This window comes from Mesoplodon bidens, assembly GCF_964165515.1.
Source record: "Mesoplodon bidens genome assembly, chromosome: 1".
Lineage (NCBI taxonomy): Eukaryota > Metazoa > Chordata > Mammalia > Artiodactyla > Ziphiidae > Mesoplodon > Mesoplodon bidens.
The window spans coordinates 58,073,662-58,090,325 of NC_138176.1; the positions used below are offsets into that span (position 1 = coordinate 58,073,662).

The 16,664-nt window shown below is 37.0% G+C and overlaps 1 protein-coding gene across 1 annotated transcript in view; it reads left to right on the top strand.

Annotated features, from left to right (window-relative positions):
* Positions 1 to 16,664, top strand: part of KCNIP4 (potassium voltage-gated channel interacting protein 4) — a gene marked incomplete at its 5' end in the record, with an annotated part of 1,198,624 nt that overhangs the window by 197,983 nt on the left and 983,977 nt on the right. The gene's annotated exons all lie outside the window — the stretch shown is intronic.

Below are 16,664 nucleotides of genomic sequence, written 5' to 3' on the forward strand. Positions count from 1 at the left end.
TGTAGAAGTTGTGAGCAGCTAAATTGCTAAGACCACGTCAGAGTGAGGACATGAGTAAATTTTTTCTGAGACCTGTATTAGTATAAATTCAAATGCTAAATTTCTGATGAATATATACTGACTGTTAACAATACTTTTATTAAAGATCTTTCATTAACTCCACATTTTTCAACCAGATATTTGACTAGCAGATGATAAGGTGATTTCCCTAAGAATGCTTGGGAAGTTCATTAGTTATGTCCAAGTAAATATTGGGATACACCTCCTCCCCCAGCCTGATCAATTGATCAGCTTGATCAACAGCAAATGAACTGAAATTTGGGACATCTTTTGTGGGATTAGAGACCATTGCTTGTGACTGTCACAAGCCCCTTGTCCTTTAGTTTCATGTGCTCTGGAGAAAGGCATCTGTTCCTTTGAGATGCTCAGCTCTGGTTTTGTGTTATGTATTAATAGATGAATAACTGAAACCAAATTTTATTTCAGTCTATATGCTTAGGATTTATTAGAGTAACGTGACTGATGTCACTCATTCTACTTAAATTTGTCCCAGAAACTTCACATTCATTATTTCATTTCCTTGGGCCAACAACCTTGCTGGGGGGAGGCATCATCCCCACTTCATAGATAGGAAAACTGAGGTTGAGCAAGTGAACAGATAATTTGTGGCTGACATGATTAACAGCCACACTTGACTCTTAAAGTTTTTTTCTTTCCATTTTCCCTCGATAGTACTTATTTTTATAACTCTGTCCAAGATGATACTCAAGTTTTATTCAGAAGTTTTTCAGAATTACATTTGCAGTTTTGTTGTTGCCTTTTTTCTACTGGGTTGGTCAAAAAGATCTTATGGAAAAACCCGAATGAACTGTTTGGCCAGTCAAGTATATGTTCAGTGGCCTTTTTTCTCCTTACCATCTTCATCCCATCCTAGGAAGCTGAGGGCTTAGGGAAGTTTCAATTATTAGACATGTTAAGGAAATGGTTACTTAAGTGGGAAAATTTAGAGCAATGATCAAGAGGACTGGTTTCCTATTCTGCAAGACCTGTTCTGAACCCTGGCTTCAATATTTGTCAGTTGGGTGATGTTGGGCGAATTTCTTATCCTTCATAAGTATCGGCTTCCCCATCTGTAAAACTGGAATAATGGTCATACCTAATGCTCATGGTAATTTATGCATTTATTCATTCAACAAATATTTATCAAGCCCTCATAATGTACCAGGTACTCAGTAGATAATTAACTAAGTTGTCTTTCCTGAAACAGTTTGTGTTCTAACGAGGGAAGACAGATAATAAACTAATAAATAAACATATGCCAGGTAGTGGTAAGGGGTCTGTAGAAATATGAAGCAAAGTAAGAGTGATAGACAGTTGTAAAGGAATGGAAGGTTGATGAGGCAGGAGGGATATATTTTATAAACTAAGGAAGCTTCCCTTTTAAGGTGACAGTAGAGCAGAGATCTGAAAGAAATGTTATGGGAAGAATCAAGGAAAGAAAAAAAAATTATATAAGGAGCGTTTTGCAAGATGACAGCTGTGGGAAGTTGCAGACCATTACTGCATGCTAATTTAATTAATTAATTAATTTTATGTATGCGTTTATTTTATTGTGATAAGAACACTTAACATGAGACCTACCCTCTTAAATTTTTGCGTATAAATGCAGTATTGTAACCATAGGCATTATGTTGTGCAACAGATCTGTGTAACTTATTCATCTCACACAACTGGAACTTCATACCGATTGAGTCCCATTTTCAGTCATTAGAATGCGAGCTCCCTGAGAAGAGGGGGCACTCCCGTTTTGTTCATTGCTGCATCCCCAGCACTCACAATGCCTGGGTAGATTTTCAGCTGAGGCTCTTTGAGTCTCTGCCTATTTCCTGATGGCTATGGCAGAAGGAGGGGGTCAGGAGATGCAAAGAAGTTGCTGAGAGGATCAGGAAGCTCTGAGCTAGCAGTCACCTGTCCCACCTCAGCAGAATGTCATCAGAGGTATAGACCCAGAAGGTTTTGGGGCATGAGCTTGACTCTAGTTTCAGAAAAGATTTGATGCTTCAATAACACGTTTCCTTAAAAGCAGCTGTGTAACCTACAGAAAGCAACACAGGTTAGGTCCCGAGACCTGGAGACAAGTCCAGGCTCCCCCACTAACCTGGTTGAGGACACAGAAGGGAAATGTTCAATGAAGGATTTAGAAGGCATATGCTTCGTTCCTGTTCATCTCAAGCATTCCATCCTGACTTGCTATTAGCGTGCTGGAAATAGCCAAGGCACATTCCTTAGACCAGAAAAGATCCTCCTTCCTTTTATTCATTCAATTAATATTTACTGGCGAATGTAGGAGTCCAGCCCCTTGACTTGTAAAATACAGAGTTTTTGGGTCTTCAGTTCCTAGTTCCAAACTCTGTGCATAAGCATGAAATTTGAAAGTTTATGCTGTTTAAACATGATGTCTGCTATGAGGTCTATGCTGTTTTATTTGGTGATACCAAATAGAAATGATTGTCTCTAAAATAACTTGAGGATAAACAGCATCTTGCGTACTCAGAGACTTTTTGACAAAACTGAATGATTTCTATAGCAGTCTTGTATGTGGATTTGCTTCTGATTTATATACAGTAAGTCTCCTACATACGAATCTTCAAGTTGTGAACTTTCAAAGATGTGAATGTGGAGCTTGCTAATGAAGACCTGATGGAATTGGAGGCCCAGAGAAAGGACGAAGAGACACAAGGGGAAGAAGAAATTACTGAAGAACCGAAGAGTTTCGCGGCATTGGAAATGGCAAGGAGATTTTCTTTATTTGAGGAGGCACTGTTAGTTTTTGAGGCACAGGACCTGAACATAGAACAGTACACGAAGGTTGCAGCAGCCGTTCAGAATGCAATCCAGTGCTACCGTGTCATCTATGAAGAGAAAAAAAGAGCCAGCCAGACATCACTGGATCCTTTTTTCAAGAGGGTAGGTAGAATTGAATCCAGCAAGGAACCAGAACCTATACCATCCACGTCAGGCATGAGTGAAACTGCAGCTTGCCCTCCATCTCCTATTAATGACAATCCTTCAGCTCTACTATCTCCCACCTCCTCTCCCTCCTCCAGTCAGTAACGCTTCTTGCCTGTTCACTCGATGCCAGCCCTGTATGCCAGCTGTTGTACTATACTACTGTATTTTTCAAAGTACTGAACTATAAGTTTAAAAACGTTTTCTTTATTTTGTGTGTTTGTTTTTATGTATTATTTGTGTGAAAAGTATAGGCCTATTACAGTACAGTACTGTATAGCCGATTGTGTTAGTTGGGTACCTAGGCTAACGTTGTCGGACTTACAGACAAATTTGATTTATGAACATGCTCTTAGAACGGAACTCATTTGTATGTAGGGGACTTACTATAATGTACCTTTTCCCCCCAGGATCTTAGCTAATGTAAAAGACCTTTGTAGATTATGTTAAGTATTAGGAACCTCACCACAGTGTACCCTGCACTGTTTAATTGCAGATCTTGGAAACACTCATTCAAAGATGCCAGGCATTTAACGCAGTTTCTGGTTCAGTTTTGCTAAATTGCAAACATCTTTGAAAAACTGATAAACAGGAATGAGCCTCCAAATGCCTCCAGAAAGGCAAAATGCTTAGAAAAAATAAAAAGCTCTAATTGCGGCAGCACATTTTATGGTCAGTAAAGTGTTCAGTATGCTATGCAGCAGGGGTGTTTCAACTGAGAGTCAAATAAAAATAACTGTGCATGTGATAGCACAATGAAAAGTTTCTTTTCTCAGCAAGAGATTAAAAAACCTCAGCTGTTTCCAGCCTGGCGTATTTGTTTAATTGCTTGCACAAAGAGAATGTGTGGATTTAGTCTAGCTAAAACAAAACAAAACAAATAAATTTGTGGTAGTAGGCTACTAAGGAAAGTTATATATTTGATTCTGATTGATTTGGAATTATTTAAATGAAGTCTTTTCTTAAATGGGAATCCCCATGCTGACCCCATTGATTTTTCTTCCCAGGAAGGAATAGCACTTCTCTCTCTCTCTTTATTTCTTCTCTCTTTCTTCCTTCTCCATTACCCATCCATCCATACATCCCTCCTACTAATATTTCCTAAGCATATACTTGTACCACATTCCAAGGCTTATGCTTGTCAATACCCCTTTCTTTTTTTAAAATTTAAACTGAAAAGTATGAATAAAATTTTGTGGAATCTCAGAGGAGGGAACAGCTAAAAGCCTTGGGGAGCTGGCTAAAACCACACAGTAACTTTTGAGATGGGTCTTGAGGGAAGAGGAGGATTATGCCACAGAGAGTGGTTTTGTTTTAGTACTATTGCCACCTTTTCCTTGAACTTCTCTTACCTGGAGTTCATTAACATCTTTCATATTGTGATTATGCACATAATTATTGATTGCTCCATCTGATGTTATGTTAATAATCTTCCTGCCTAAGGCTCCTAATCCTCATGGCTCTACTTGTTTTTTCCATCCCCATGTTCAACCGAATTATGATTTCATATGAATTTAAATGGATTTGGGCATTCTGGTTGCATTAATAAAATGTTACCTGGCAGATGGAAATGTTCCTTTTTAAGATAAAAAGAAGCAGTTCATTTACTTTTCTTAAAGCTCTTTATGATGAAAATTTGACATATAAATGAAAGAGAGGATATAGTATAATAAATTCCATGGACCCTTTACCCAGCTTCCACAACTGTCAACAATTTACAGCCTTGTTTTGTCTATGAATTTATTTGGTGGGGGAAGCATTTTTTAAAATAAATGCTAGGCATGATGTTTATCTTCTGCAAACTTTTACATATGCAACTCCAGCTGAAAAGAACATGTTTAGACGTAAGCCTCATGCAGTTATCACACTTAGCACAATTAATAATATTCCTTAAAAAATTAATACTCAGACCATATTTGCATATTCACATTTCCTCACTTGTCTCAAGAATTTTTTTTTTCATATTGTGTTTGTCACACGAGTCTGAACAAAGTCCTTTTATTGCATTTGACTGTCGTGTTTTCCAAGTCTATTTTGTTATAAAACACTTGCTCCACTTTCCTTTTTATTCAGGCTTTTGATTTGTTTGAGAAACTTGGCATGTGTTCTGGATGATGTCTTACACCGTGGACTTGGCCGTGGACTTGGCTGAGGGCTTCCTCATGGTACCTCTATTCACATCCCCTCTGTTCAGCCTGCCCCCTGTAGAGGCTGGATTAGATCAGGTTCTGTTCTGTTTGCAAGGCCTAGGTAATCAACCAGGCAGCAGTAGATGGAGGCAAATGAAACCCAGTGTGTTCCCCAGAACTGCCACTCAGGAAATTGTTCTCTGTGATTTGCTTTGGGGTAGAAGATAGGACACCTTAATCTGTGCAAAAGGGCAGCCTTAAGTAACAATAGATGCCTGCAGTCTTCTCTTACTAAGAGGTGGGTGACTCCATTTAACTGAGTTTATGTGCCTAATGGGATTGTAAATTTGTGGCCAGGGCTGAATTGTTTGAGGCCCTACAGGAGAAATGTTGTACTAACATCAGCAGTCTGCCTTCTCTCTTCTGCTCTACAACTCACATTTCCAGTATAAATCAGTGTGGGGCACTTGGAAAATATACTTTGAAAGGACAGTAGATTATTAGCCTTCTCAGGGCAACCACATGACTCAATCTTGTACCTCACAGGTACATAGGATTAGATGAAAAAATGTATATAAAATATATAGGTACTTAATACTCAGTCCTAGTAAATGCTGAATAAATGGTAGCATTTATTTTGAAAATGTGTTTATAATTACCCACTTTTCTCAGGGGATGCCAGTGCCCCACTTATTTGATAGTAAAGCCATCTTCAGGCTCAACAGCTGCACTCTGATTCCCAGCACAGCTGCAGATCTAGAGGTTAGGATGAAGATCTCTGGGCTCTGAAATCATTATGAAAATTCCCCTTCACGTTAGCGTCATACCTCTTTATTTCTCCTTCTTCCCCTCTCGATTTCTTTGGTCAGATTGGATTGTACATCCCTGGCATATGTATGAGCCCTCAAAATTCTATGGAGTCACATACTGTGAGGTGATTTCAGTGTCTAATTCCATACAGTATCAGTGAATTGGGTGCACTTTGATCAATCTGTAGATTTCTTTAAATGAAAATGATGGTCATAATCCTTTCATTTAAAAGAAACGTTAGAGTTTATGAAACGTATTTGTATATTCCATATCATTTAATCCTTAAGCAGTGCTGTTTCAAATAATTTTATACACGATAAACAATGAAGCATGGTGAATTTAAACAATTTGTTGAATGTTATAGAAGAGGAAATAAACTCTTTAATTCCACTGGCTTATTAAAAAGTGTTTTTGGTACTTTCTTTGTGCTGGTTTTATGGTTACATAGGGTATCATGGTAGAAGATATAGTTCTACCTAGGAAACTTAGACTCTAAGTATGAAATATGAAGAGATGGGAGGTATACTCAAAGGGAGCAAAAGAGAAGGACAGGAAATTCAGCTAGGAGCTGAGGTTCTGGAAGGATCTTGTGTTCTAAGCAGACATGCCCTACTATTCTTTCTACTCAAAGGTCTAGAAGGGTGAGAGGGCCCAGGCCCTCTGTGTGATGGCAACATAGCATGTGGGAAGTCAGTGGTGGGAGATGTAGATGCAGAAGTAATCAGAAGTCAAATGATGAAGGCCCCCATTGGTGACTACTGCAATGACCTATCCAAGAGCGAGTGAGGGTCTGAGCTCATGGATGAGGATGGACAGAAATTAGGGGGTGGTCAAGTTCTTTTTCATCATAGTTATCGCTGGCATGTCTGGGGGTAGAGTTTAGTGAGGAGAGGTCAATAAAGGTCAGAGCAGTGAGGAATTAGTACTTGCCACATTGGTCCTCATTTGAACCCCAAAGACAGCAGGAGAACAAGGACAGGTCAAGGTAAACTTTCATTGAAAGACAGCAGTGATTCCCAGAGCTCATGACCTAATCTTGACAAAATGCTCCTTGAGGATATGGACTTTGGAGAAATTGTTTGTTGACTGATGTTTTGATAGGGATGCCATTGATTCCCCATCATCGATTAGGTTCACCATTGATTTCCCATTGGGAATGAGCACTGAGGAATGAGTCTTGCTTTCTGCTCTGATGGGGAAGAAAACAGGAGCGCCAGGAGCTTGGATCCTATCTTCCATTTAATTTTGAAAACCTATTTGGATCATTTCAGTTCTGAGAGATTGTATTTGAAGTCATTTGCCTCGTTGATATTTTTATTGCATAAAGTGATTCACAGTCAAGAGCTATAAATTTAATTTTCTGAATAGTACACCTAAGCTGTTAAAGAATTGAGTCATTTATTCTCTTGAATTTTTTAAAAACAGTATTGAACTGTAGTTATTTCTGAACTAACTAACTGCAATCAGTTTTCTTGCCTTTGATACCATCCATTGGATGCTCTTCTCAAGTACAGAGAATGCTGTAAAGACCCAGGATCTGGATGTGAACAGCAGGATGCTTTGTCGCTAACTTTTTGTTTTTTCCATCACCAAAGCTAAAACTGTCTTACCATGGTCAGGGTCATCTATTTATTTTCTTATCCCAGCTCAGATGACTAAAAATACAACAAATTATTATTAATGACAGCACAACAACTCTAAAAATAACTGAGCAGCCAGTTACTCCCCTTTCAAAACGTCCCCGATAATTCACCTGTCTATATGATAAATGATTCATATCAGGGTCCAAAGTCAGTCTTCAGGGTATAAGCCCACCCTTTAAGCAAAAAAGACTCTATGTTAGAGAAAGAACTGAAAGGCAAATCAAACATATACTTATATAAATTTTTCTCATATATTCAGTTTTCATATTTCATAAATACATATCTAGCACAAAATTGACATTTACTCTGAACCATTGACAGCAACAATAAAAAAATCAAAATTTCTGTCTACATCTTATCAAATGCTTATTATATTGTCATCTCATTTAATCTTGTCAACAGTACTGTGTGATTGACATTGCGATCATGTCTATCTTTTGGAGATGTTAAATGGATATTAGAGAGGCTAACTGGATTGCCCAATGGAAAGTTGCAGTGTGGAAGCAGTACCCTTTCACTCCAGCTCTTTCTATGCTTTTTCCATCACACCGTTCTGCCTCTGATATAAAGAGATAGTTTTTGTGAAATGTGACATTGTTCCCTCTGTAAACAACTTTATTAGTTTCCTAGGGCTTCAATAGCAAATTACCACAAATTAGGTGGGTTAAAACAACAGAATTTTACTCTCTCATGGTTCTGCAGGTGAGAAGTCTGAAATTAGGGTGTTGACTGGCCCACGCTCCCTCCACAGCCTCTAAGGGAGAATCCTTCCTTGCATCTTCCAACTTCTTGTGGCTCCTGGTATTCCTTGGTTTATGGCAGCATCACTATCATCTCTGCCTCTGTCTTCACATGGCTTCTTCCCTGTATGCCCATGTGTCCTTCTCTCTCTCTTGTAAAGACACTCTCATCAGATTTAGGGCCCGTGCTAATCCAGTATGATCTCACTTTAGACCTTACCTTAATTATATCTGCAAAGGCTATTTCCAAATATGGTTATGTTCTCAGCTTCCAGGGGTAGATAAATTTTTTTTAACTTATTTATTAATTCATTTATTTTTGACAGTGTTGGGTCTTCATTGCTGCATGCGGGCTTTCTCTAGTTGTGGCGAGTGGGGGCTACTCTTTGTTGCAGGCTTCTCATTGAGGTGGCTTCTCTTGTTGCAGAGCATGGGCTCTAGGTGTGCGGCCTTCAGTAGTTGTGGCGCACGGCCTTCAGTAGTTGTGGCTCGTGGGCTCTAGAGCACAGGCTCAGTAGTTGTGGTGCACGGGCTTAGTTGCTCCACAGCATATGGGATCTTCCCGGACCAGGGCTCGAACCCATGTCCCCTACATTCACAGGCAGATTCTTAACCACTGCGCCACCAGGGAAGCCCAGAGGGTAGATAAATTTTTGAAAGGACACTATTCAACCTATTATAATTATGTTTCTTATTTCTACTCTAGTAGGAAAATGAAGCTATTGGTTAACAATAATATCAAATTAATGAGCATGGTTTGAGTCCTGGTATTTTTGATGCTCAATTGATTGCCCAAAGTTTAAAACTTAGGGCTCTTTATGATTGTGCTTTGAATCTCTATATTTTACCAAAGAGTAAAATATACCATTTCACTAGCTCTGATGGTACAATATTCTGTACCCTGTACTTACTAGAGTTGGTTCCCATATGTTGGAACTTGCCAGAACTTGCTGTACATTTCCCTCACAGTCATAGAGAAAGACAGCAGATGCTGAGTGTCTCCTGTTATTGAGATGTGTACAGAACTTATAAAACATGGCTCTGACCATCAGGCCTATGCAATGAATAATCTCAGGTTGACAGACTGAATAGGAGTGGTCATCAGGGCTCCCTGGAAGGTGAGCTTGATCAACTAGTGATTCTCAAATCCTTCTGATAGGAATCTCCAACTTTTTCCATAGGTTGATCTCTTTTCATTTTTATTATGTCTGTAGTAACTGGGGAAGAATAAAGTGGGATTGGCAATGGGATCTTTAAGTGAAGGTGTCACTCATATCAACGTAACAGTTGTTAAAACGTATGTCACAGTATGAAAGCAAAGCATTTAAGTAAGCAGCTGACATGTTAACCTAAGCTTGATAGAATTGAAACTGAACTTATGCAAATTCAATCCAATTTTACCTAAGGTACAATGATTATTTTAAATTATAGAAACGAATGCATGTTGCCTTTTGGAAATTAAAAATATGTAATACCAGAAAGAAAAAAACAAAACTTCAGTTTTATTACCCTAAAGTAATGACTGTAGATTTATTTCTTGACTTCTTTTATTCTATGCACCCTTTTAACATATTCCTTGCATCCTGCTTTATTTTTAAAATATAGAATTATAGATATTTTATGTTTTTCATGGTCTTTATAAATATTATATTTTCATAGCTGCATAATATCTTATCAAGGGTAGGTTTTACATAAGAGTTTCCCCATTGTGGGCATATAAATTGTTTCAAATAATTTTGGCATTGTAAATAATACTCAGATGGATAATATTTTAGTAAAGATATCTCCCAGAAGGAAATATGCTTCTCTCTAGGTATATTTTTATTATCTTTTTCTTGTTTATATTGATCTATATTGAGTTAATATTTTTTATATTCCTAATCTATATTGAAAATTTGTTTTCCAAAATGGTCTGCCAATTTTTCTTTCTGTGTGTAGCATTCAGTGTCCTCATTGAACTGAATCCCTGCCAGTATTAAAATGCTAACAGCATTAAAATGTTTTTTTCAATCATTACTAGTTTGAACAGATGAAAAATAGAATCATATTTTACCTTTAATTAACATTCTTTTACTTGCTAGCAAAGATAACATTTTAAGGTTTTTTTAGACAATATTTTTTGAATCGCTGATTTCTGCTATGAGCTCAGTTGTATTCCCCCAAATTCCTGCATTGAAGTCCTAACCACCAGTACCTCAGAATGTGCTGTATTTGGAGATAGGAGTTTTAAAGAGATAATAAGGGGAAATGAGGTCATATGGGTGGGCCCTAATTCAATGACTGGTGTCCTTATACAAAGAGATTAGGACACAGGCAACACAAAGACCAAGAGAGAACCATGTGAAGACACAGAAAGAAGGCAGCCATCTGTAAGCAAAGGAGAGAGGTCTCAGAAGAAACCAAACCTGGTAGCACCTTGATCTCAGACTTCTGGCTTCTAGAACTGTGAGACAATAAATTTCTGCTCCTTAAGCTATCCAGTCTGTAGTAGTTTGTTATGGCACCTCTAACATAATAGCACAGTGTTTCTTGCCAGTTTATTTATTAGGGCCCTAGAGCTTTTCTTAGTAATTTGTAAAGACTCTTTTTATGTTAAACATATTTATTGTTTCCTTTTTGCATTTGTTGCAAAGTGATTATTTGCTTTTTCATATTTTCTTATTTTTTAGCTTACAACATGTATATTTAATATATTGCCACAATTATTCACCTTTTCCTTTGTGCTTCCCTTCCTAGTACTTCAAAGCTTAGAAAGTCCCTCTCCCTTAAGAGATTTGATGCACTGTTGGTTCTATTTTTTGTTAGTTTTTCTGTGGCTTGATGTTGACCTTATAATGTAACTATTCTCCAAGTTTGAGAATGCAGACTCACAAAAGTAGGTGAATTTCAAATTTACAGAGCAAAGCTTTCTTTAAGATTTTTATGCCCTGCCCAAAACCCAATCATCTTTATTTGAAATGACCCATTTAAGATAACAGTTATTTTCAGTGGCTTTTACTTCATTTTGAAAACCCACATTGTCAAATGGAACAATAACCTCATTTTTTAAATCTTCAAATTTATTAAGATCAAAAGTTATAAGGACAAAAACCTCAAGGTGGAGAATAGCTACAGCTCTCTGAAACCTGTTCAAATGTCTTTGAAATTCTACCGAAATCTTCTTTCAAGTGAAGGGCATGCTTTCTTATAAGATGAAAGAAACAGTCCCTTCTGTTTTTCCTTGTTTTCACTTGTGATTCTTGTGCTAAGAAAAAATTTAAAGTATTCTTTTATGGATCATTTTATCCAACGTTTCTGCTTTTTCTATTTTTTCCTGTGAAGATCTTTCTAGAACTTATTTAGAAATGTTTATTTCATTTAGTTTTACTCTTAGGCTCATTAAAAAGGCCATCTCTTAAAGACACTGTCATTTCTTTGTTCGTGGCATTCATTTCAAAATATAAAACTGTCTTGACTTGTGAGATAAAATTGTCTGACCATTCTGGAATTCCTACTGAGTTGAACTATCTTTATATCAATGCTAAATAGTAAAAGATGTCATCTGAGAAATGACTTTAAGGATTTGAATGGCCTTCTCAGAAGAGGTAAAGAATATATTTACTTTTTTTTTTAATTGAAGTATAGTTGATTTACAATGCTGCATTAGTTCCAGGTATACAACCAAGTGATATACAGATATCTTTTTTCAGATTCTTTTCCATTATAGATTGTTACATTAGATTTATTATCAAGTTTAATGTGCATAGTTCTACAAAATGTTTATTATAAAAGTCAGACCCTAACCTCACATTGTTTGAGATTATAGTAGTGTCTCATTGATAGCCTCCTCCTCTGGTTTGAAAACACCTTGAGAGGGGGAACTAAGTCTGAACGTACTTTTCTGTGTCTCCCTCAATGCTTTCAATGGTTAAAGTACTGATTTGTATACACAAACCATTAACTTGGCAAATTTACCAGTATTTGGGTCTGGCCCTAACTCTTACATGCCTTAGTAATTCTATCTTTTCAGTGTTGGACTTGGGGATGATGATTCATATTTAGAAAACTCACAAGAGACTGAGGCAGATGAGGTAGAATACCAACTTTTTACTTTACAGTGAGAAATAAAATTGTCAGATGGATCACAGGTTTCCAGCAACCTGGCTTCTTTCCTCACAGTAGAAGATCCACATAGGGAACCAAATCATAATCAAAAGGTTGCTTGGCAAACAGGGAATCAGTCTGAGTGGAATTAACTCTGTTTTTCATGCTCAGAGGCCTGACCTAACTGTTTGGAACATCCATCTGAAACAGAGGACTGTCTCCGTTAGGAGTTTCCTTAGTCTTGGCCCCCTCTCCTGTGCAGTGCTTGGTTGAACAACAAAAACACACTGAAACTCATTTTTGCATAACTCTGCAAAGCAATCTGCCTTTTCCTTAATACTTTTTCCATTAGATACAATAATGCCATTTCAGTATTACTCTTGAGTTTCTTATTTATGGAGAAGAAACATTCGTTTTCTCTCTGGTGCCTTTAAATTAGGGTTGATTTGATATTTTAACAACCAGGGTTTTGAAAGTACTTTTCTTCTAACCACAGATCTGCACCTATCTTTGTTTCATTGTTTTCATAAAATTGTCTATTTAAAACTAAGATGATAGGGTAACAATCTGGATTGAGTCAGAGTTTCTGGAATTTTGTAGCAAGCAGTGGCGAGGCTTAAGATCTAAAGAATGCTGAATTCCACTGGAGCCCACTGCTTTCAAATCTCACTTAGAATCATCCAATCTATCCCAGTGATGAAGGATTCATCAATAGATGAGATAGCAGGACATCCCTTGCATTTCTGGAATACTCAGTGTGCCCCTAGGCAGTAATTTCCTGGTGAGAATATCCATTTTGTTTGTTGTTTCCATCATTCTGAGTATCCAGCAGACCTCCTTCCCTCTCCAGCTCATCTGTCTTTTTATGCAGTAATTTGTTTTGTGGAAACAAAGAATATTGCGCACCATGGCTGGAGGCCTTCTTTCTGTAGCTGCCTTCCCAGTGATTGAAAGCACCTCCTATGTAAAAGTGAGAAAATAAAATTGGGATTGAGAATGTTACAGGTGAGCACTGAGGAATGATGCCACTTTTATGAACAGGAAAGGATATACTGATCACCTTTTAAACTGCCATTGTTTTTTTCTGTATTTCCTTGAGAGTTCTTTTTTTTTTTTACAACTTTATTGGAGTATAATTGCTTCACAGTGGTGTATTAGTTTCTGCTTTATAACAAAGTGAATCAGTTATACATATACATCTGTTCCCATATCCCTTCCCTCTTGCATCTCCCTCCCACCCACCCTCCCTATCCCACCCCTCCAGTCGGTCACAAAGCACAGAGCTGATCTCCCTGTGCTATGTGGCTGCTTCCCACTAGCTATCTACCTTACATTTGGTAGTGTATATATGTCCATGCCTCTCTCTCGCTTTGTCACAGCTTACCCTTCCCCGTCCCCATATCCTCAAGTCCATTCTCAAGTAGGTCTGTGTCTTTATTCCTGTTTTACCCCTAGGTTCTTCATGACATTATTTTTTCTTAAATTCCGTATATATGTGTTAGCATACGGTATTTGTCTTTCTCTTTCTGACTTACTTCACTCCGTATGACAGACTCTAGGTCTATCCACCTCATTACAAATAGCTCAATTTCATTTCTTTTTATGGCTGAGTAATATTCCATTGTATATATGTGCCGCATCTTCTTTATCCATTCATCGGATGATGGACACTTAGGTTGTTTCCATCTCCGGGCTATTGTAAATAGAGCTGCAGTGAATATTTTGGTACATGACTCTTTTTGAATTATGGTTTTCTCAGGGTATATGCTCAGTAGTGGGATTGCTGGGTCATATGGTAGTTCTATTTGTATAAACTGCCATATTGATGTCCACATGGGCTTATTTGTTTTCCTACACTAGCTCTCCGTATCATTGCCACTCACATTTTCTCTCTCTCTCTTTTTTTTTTTTTTGTTTTGCGGTACGTGGGCCTCTCACTGTTGTGGCCTCACCCGTTGCGGAGCACACGCTCTGGACATGCAGGCTCAGTGGCCATGGCTCACGGGCCCAGCCGCTCCGTGGCATGTGGGATCTTCCCAGGCCGGGGCACGAACCCACGTCCCCTGCATTGGCAGGCGGACTTTCAACCACTGCGCCACCAGGGAAGCCCTCTCTCTCTCTTTTTGATAATAGCCAGCATGGTTTTCAATCACACATGGTTTTTTTAAGTACTTCTTCTGAGTAAAATATTTATTTTAGAGCAATGTAAAACCCTGAGCATATTTTTTTTGACTATTTGCAAACCTGCAACAGTGAAACTTGGGTCTAATAGTAAATTCCTGTTCAAATGTATATGAGGAGAGCAGATATGTAATATTTATTGAGCATCTACTATGTGTCAGATTCCCCACTCTTTCCATTCATTATCTTATTTAATCTGTAAGATATAGGATGAGTTTTAAATTATTGGCATTTACCCTTTGTGAAAAAGGAAACAGTGAAGCTAAGTAATTTCCCAAAGGTGCATAAGTGATGTTATCATGATTTGAATTAAGGTCTGTCTGATTTAAAATCCTATGATTTTTATCTGCCAACAAAGTTACATCCAGTACAATTACAGCTCCATGAAGGCAGGGTCCTTCCGTAGTTATTCACCATTGGACCCTCGATACTTAACCAGTTTCCAGTATATATGATATGATTAATAATTTTTTGTGGAAGGAAAAAAGGAAGAAATGGATAGAAAATAGAGTGAAGGAAGATGGTGGGGAAAGAAGGAAGAAGGAAGGAAGGAAAGATGGTAGGTCTGTGAAAATACTAATTTGCTTCAGGTAGCTCAAGCATCACGTCTATAGAATATAAGGAATTTGTAAACTTGCTTAGTGTATATATGTAAATAATTATTGAAAAAGTATCACTGTGTATGTGTATATTTGTCTATTTATATATATGCATATATGTGTATATATGATATACATGTATATATAAATATATGCATGGTGTTATATACATATCTAGCCTTGAGTATTTGAAAATCTGCTTAACTGTGGTTACTCAAGTGTATTCAATGTCATCCATATTTTTGAAACACTCTTGGGCTAAGCTCGTATGAAAAGATTGAAACTATTTGCTTTAATGATTGAGTGAATATGAAAGCAAATTAAATCAGAAATCCCTGCTTCCTTATAGATACCATTTTTGGTTTTGCTATGAATCAACCATTGGATACTTTTGTTCGAGCATTTTGTTTATTCATTTTTTTCTCCTTTGTCATAATGCTAGTTAGATTATAATGAGAGAAACAGAAAATTGGCTTTGATGTAAAGGATTTACTTCAGAGGAACTACTCAAGACAAAAAAGAAAATGTTTCTGGACACAACTGTATTTTAACAAGTGTAATTTTTTTCACAGGTCATAATGATGTGAGTAGAAGTGGGAGTTTTCTATGCAGAAAACAATAGTTCTTTTATAAGACAGAGATTCATTGGAGACAGTTATAAGCTGTCATGTATGTCTTTGGCAAGCAAATTTTTCCATATAAATTTTCCTGATACTTTTTTCAAAAAACATGTTCAACTATTCTGTAAATAATTTTGTCTAAATTATTTTGAGAGAAATAGAGATGAAGCAGTCTGAGAGCTGCAAGCTTGAAAAATTGTCCTTTTTAAAATATTGATTCAATTTTTAAACCTTGAAGATAGCTTTTAGAGTTTATATTTTACTTTAAAGGCAATTACGTAAAACTTTTATTATAGTATATATTTGACATAAATTTTTGAGCACTTTAACATTTTGTGGAATCAAGAGCAGGTGAGAAAAATATATTGCAAACCCAAGAGAAAAGTAGTATATTAAGAACACTGCAGACTTTTGATCCAGACTAACATGGGTTCAAGTCCTTGCTGTGTCACTTACTAACTAGTGTTCCTTTCTCTGACAAATTACTTAACCTCTTTTGTTTCTTAATTCTATTCAGCCTCTAAAATACTATGAGAATGAACACTTTACATGTACTGGATGTTAATCAGATTGTGATGAAAAAGTTCATTATCAAAGAGCAATCATTGCAAATTGGTGGTAAAGTTGATCCTCTTATGGTAAACACAATATATAAACTTAAAGTGAATTGACACAATTCTTTATAACAAACATGAATTTTAGTATATTTTTCTATAACAAAGACAAATGGTCTATGGGTTATACATTAACAGTTCTTGGGAGATTATGTAAACAAACTTTTGAATATTATAGGAAAGCTCTTTTCTCAGTTTAAGAAACAGACTTAAACATTCAACTTCTTATGATGAGA